Raw genomic sequence first — 5420 nt, forward strand, 5'->3', positions numbered from 1 at the left:
TACCTGCCTGTCAGCCTTCCATCTGTACACAAACTTATCTCGTGCCCTCATTGGTCATTGCGCGTTCGTGTGTGTTGGAGGAGGGGCTCTATAAGGAAGTGGCAGATTTTCTCCGGTTGTGTATTTTCAAATTCTAGCGATCTCGAGCCGGTTTCTCAAACTTACCTACCCTACCTTTAAACCTTAGAGGAACATAAAGCCAAATTAGGTTTTGCAGTCACAAAAAGGAATTAGTAGCAAATAACGTATTTATAAGTTTGCAAGACATAAAAAACATTGTCAAGAAGTTGAACCTTGCTGCCTGCCTAAGATGGAAAGATTTTATTCCTAAAAAAGTACACTACTTTTTCTCTAATTTCTTTGGTTTTCAGTCCATAGATGATTGGATTTAATGTTGGAGGGAAAATTAAAGTTGACATTCCAATGAATCTCCTTAAATGTGGTGACATATCTTTGATCCTGTATGATATGATAGTAAAAAGACCAAGACACTCCAAAAGGAAGAAAACTGTCAAATGTGTAGCACAGGTCTGCAGAGCTCTGGCTTTTGTGTCGATTCTCTTGGATCTGAAGCATGCAACAAGGATCTGGAGATATGTGTACAAAATTGTCCCATTACCCAACAGTTGTGTAAGAGCGACTGTAAAGAGCCCATAAATATTATTGATGGTTGTGTCGGCACAGACCAGAGTAAGCAGAGAGGGGTTATCACAATAGGAGTTGTGCAATACAGATCGACAGTGGGGTAAACGCAAAAGCAGACCAAAAAGGACAGTTATCAAAACTAGTGAACTCATCCACACAAATGTGATTATTCCCATAATGTGAGCATTCGTCATAACTGTGTTGTATTTCAAAGGCCATTGCAGTCAGACTGAACATTGTACCTGCTGCATAGATGTGGATAAAGAAAGCTTGGACAACACAAGCCGAGTATTGTATTGTCCTGTTGTTTGTGAGTATGTCTTTAATGACCAGAGGGAAGAAAGCTGTGGATCCTATGAGATCGCTGATAGAAAGGTTCAGCAATATTAGATACATGGGCTGATGCAGAGATTTGCTCAGTACAATGGTTAGGATTAGAAGAAGGCTGCAGAAAAGTATGATCATGTAGCTCAGAGATGCAAAAAGAAATGCAGGAAAGACGTATTCAGAGGAGATATTTAAGCGTTCTAGCACCAAAACATCGGATGTATTGTAGTGGATGTTCATTTTGATGCTCTTCCTGCCTAGAAAATGAAAAAGCCTTCATTATTAATAATGTCATTATTGTTAGTAGCATAACAACTATGTACACATTAACGATTTAGCCCGAACATGTGAGAATGAATAACACAAGAAATGCATACAGAGATAATGTTGTAAAAGTCATATTTTAGCAAATTCAATAATTTACCAAATGATATGTCCACGCAACTTCACTCCTCTATGGGCTCAGATACATTTAGTTAATCATGACACATTACCAAATACTGTGCATAAATAACAAGTTATAGTGATTTGGATTTACAGCTTTGCACCAACACTTTAGAACCAAAATAGACAGAGAGGAGACAAACCGAATATTCATTCAGTCTCTGAACAAATAAGAAACATGTAGTGAGCACTATACTAGCAGTGACCAACTGGTAAGATCTTCAGAAGGATTAGCATCTTTATAGGAGTGATTTGCTTCTGAACAGAAGACAGTTCCCTGGAGTATGATTCACCATCAATTTATTGTTGCATTGTTATGGCAATGACTTAAGGACTGGCTCACATGGGGCTTTGGAAGAATAATACATGTATTTGTTGATGAACCACACATTAACATAAACTAAATAAAAAAGTGTTTACAGAAGAACTTTCTGTTAAAAAAACAAAACATAATTTCATTGGATTGTAGAATATAAGTTATTTGAATACTTTAAGTTACACAGTTTCCAACCTAGTGTGGTAAAGGCATCATCCTTACAGTCATGTTTAAAAAAAAGCTGACCTTGCAGAACAACACAGTGTGGCTTTTTTGATTGGCCAGACAGCTGGACAAAGACGCCGATAAGGGGCAAGGTAGCACAAATATATAGGGACTTAGACCACTCTTCCATTGTAAGACATAGCTGAACATGAGATTAAAATGTTTTCTGTAACAATGAAAAATATGTTGTCACATGTTATATAGTTTGCCACGAAGACAAACGTTTTAAGGAGGAGTTTTAAACTCCAGATGTAACATTCAGATTAGGGCAAGGCGATCGGACGACTATATTGGACATATCAAGTGGTTGTCTGCAGATATTCTCCGATTTATTTTGCTAATTGATGGATGGCTCCGAACAGCCAGTGAAAGCTGCTGCTCAGCAGGCAGATAGAGAGACTGCCGGGAGAGACAGCATGTAAACCTGGCCCATTTGTATATCCACCTCTGTACAATAAGCATTTATTTTGATATTAGGTTGGATATTCGACAAACATCAACTCCAAATCAAGTGGCCTCTTCTTCCTTAGTTTCATAGACTGCTAGCTGTCCGAGGATGGTGAGCTACAAGGTTTCACATAGGGACCACCAATACCTTGTTCAAATGACACAAATGTTATTTATAGTACCTACTTGCTAACTAGCACATATAAGTGAAAATTAAGTGAACACAAATATAATCATTTCTTAGTGGCACAAGTGGCACTCTGGACTTATCAGACACACCTATTTTTATTGGATTTGAGTGCTTTGTCTACTTTAAATGAATGTTGTCATAAAAGGGTATATAGGATTTACACAACCATATTGCATTGTTTCAATTGTTTCTAGTTTCATCTGTTTGATTTGTTGTTTTAACAATTACTTTTTGTTAAATCAATTCATCAAAGTCATCAAAAATGTGTGCCACATTTATAAAAATGTATAATCATTATATTTTGCGTCATTTTCACAAATATGGGAAGGTTAGCGCAGCGATATTGAATATCCAACCTCAAAAAACTTCACTGTGGTTTTGTTCAAACAGATAGACCTTCTCAAGGCAGCTATGAGGTCTTTTGTTTGGGTCAACTTTGAATAAAGTGTGTTTTATGATGCTGATATACAGGCCATCTCCTGTTTTATTTTTTTATTTTTTTCTTCCATTGATCCAAACCTATTTAAAACAAACATATAATCTTTTTCTTTTTTTTATCAAAAAACGTTTGTATTTTTGCATACATTACATTATTTTTCATATATTTATGTGTCTTGAATCTGCCAAAATGAGGATAGATTTAAAATGTCTAAAGAAATGTATATATTAAAAAAGGCATTAACTCTTTTGGATATCTAGTTCTGGATGACTGATGATAACAATGCACCATCAATATCATAATATTCAGTGATGTGATTTGTGTTCTCTTTCCTGAAGAATGAATGTGAGAAACACCACTGATTTTCTACAAAAAAAGACTCTAAGACTGCAGAACACAAAAGAGGATTTCACATAACTGAGTAGCTCATTGAGGTACATCGTATTTATTCATTACATTAACTTGTGATTAATTTGCTATGAGTGCTAACATTTGCAGATCTGAATCTATTTAAAAAAACTATCATCATATTTAACACAATGACATTTGACAGGACATTATTTTTATATTGCAAAAACACAGGGGTTTCATATAGAAAAAAATATTGTTTTATTCTTCTTATTAGTAGTTCATCTCACAGTCTAAATCGCACACGTGTTATTGAGTCAGTCTTGAGATAGCACATGATAAACACATTTAGTACTCAATAAATGTCACACAAAACTTTCACAAATAGAGGAAAATATTTATTTATGCATATCAATATATTTTCACTCCATGTATATAGTCAGTTGCAAGTGCATCCCAGCAATGAGAAACTTCTGTCTTTGTAACTGTAACTTTTATTTTAATATATTTCATTGTCAATAATATGTGATTCAGTACATTGTGCACAGTCTATGTTGCTGTCATTTGTATGTGCAGTGTCAACCTTAGGATGACAAAAAATACATTGATAAAACTGCAAATTGCCAAGATTTGTGTGCTCGTCAAAAAATGTGAAATGTATTATATCTAAAATCATTATAACACAATTACATTTAAAATAATCTTTGTAAATAAAACAATTTGGAAACATGGCATAAGGTACAGTAGTCAAAGGTGAGAGAGTTAGAGTAGTTATACAAATACTGTTTCAATCACATTAGTATGCATAAAAAGTGACAGGTCACACCTGCTACTACGATGCTACTACTTATGCTAATGAGCCCCTTTGATATGCTAATGAGCCCCTTTGTTCGAGGTGTTATCACATGTAGGTGTGATATTCCCCATTGTAGTAGATCCTTTGTTGTGTAATCTAATTAGCCTTTGATGTCTGATCCCTTTGTTGTCTATTCTTTGATGTGAGGGGTGAGGTGTTTGTGACATGTAGGTGTGAACTCCCCATTGTAGTAGATCCTTTGTTGTGTAATCTAATTAGCCTTTGATGTCTGACCCTCTGTTGTCTAATCTAATTAGACCCTTTGATGTCTGTCCTTTGATGTAAGGTGGGAGGTGTTATAACATGTAGGTGTGTGTGTGTGCACAGGTGTGTTATAAGCCTTTGATGTCAATCGAATTAGCCCTTTGATGTATGTCCTTTGATCAGTGTTTGTAACTATTGTCAAGGTAGTCTCTTTGAAGTTATGTGAGACTGTCTCGCACCCCATCCTCCTCTCACCTCTTCCCCCCCTTCCTTTTGCTGTGATGTCAGAAGATAGAGGTGGAGGGTGGAGTTAGATGAAAAAGAAATCCGTGCAAACTAGATAAAAAGCCACCTAAACTTTCAAAAACGAAAATGGCAAAGAGACGCATCGATATGGGTTTAATCAGCGAGACGCCTGTGACAACTTACCGCCATCCATCGGGAGCGCCAGTCAAGAAACGGGTGCAGTATCTATGCCGGGTTCAGACCCTCCGTCTGAGGCTCTTCATGAAAAATGGAGTCTGGATGTGTGAGACTGTCCCCTCCTGTCCAAGCGCCATGGTAGGGGGGCATTACGGAGCTCAGGAGTCCGCCCTTTGAGGCGTTGTTAACATTAATGCTTTTGTTTTTGTTACTAAGATACTTTTTTAGATACACTTTTGAAGTGAGCAACACTTTACAACTGGTAGAAAGTTAAGTACTTTGTATGGAATTGGGTTTTCTTTAGAGCTGTTTTCAGTGAGACAATGCAGTTTCTGATCATTTTAAGTTTCAAATTTCAAGGCTTTATGGCATATGCCCATTAGCTACAGTGTAGATATGTCAATGAAAAACATAGGTCACAGGCTCCTCCAACAGTGCACATAAAACAGATAAAATACTGCAATAGAATGTTTTGATATGACAGATTTGTGCGTAATTCTCTCACAAAGGAACTGTAAGATACACGTTTATGTATGGAAAACTTTATAACTTGGTC

The 5420-nt window shown here is 36.4% G+C and overlaps 1 pseudogene; it reads right to left on the reverse strand.

Annotated features, from left to right (window-relative positions):
• Positions 1-305: 305 nt before the first annotated feature.
• LOC117469004 lies at positions 306-1212 on the reverse strand (annotated as a pseudogene).
• Positions 1213-5420: the final 4208 nt, after the last annotated feature.

Source organism: Trematomus bernacchii, unplaced genomic scaffold (assembly GCF_902827165.1).
Source record: "Trematomus bernacchii unplaced genomic scaffold, fTreBer1.1, whole genome shotgun sequence".
Taxonomy (NCBI): domain Eukaryota; kingdom Metazoa; phylum Chordata; class Actinopteri; order Perciformes; family Nototheniidae; genus Trematomus; species Trematomus bernacchii.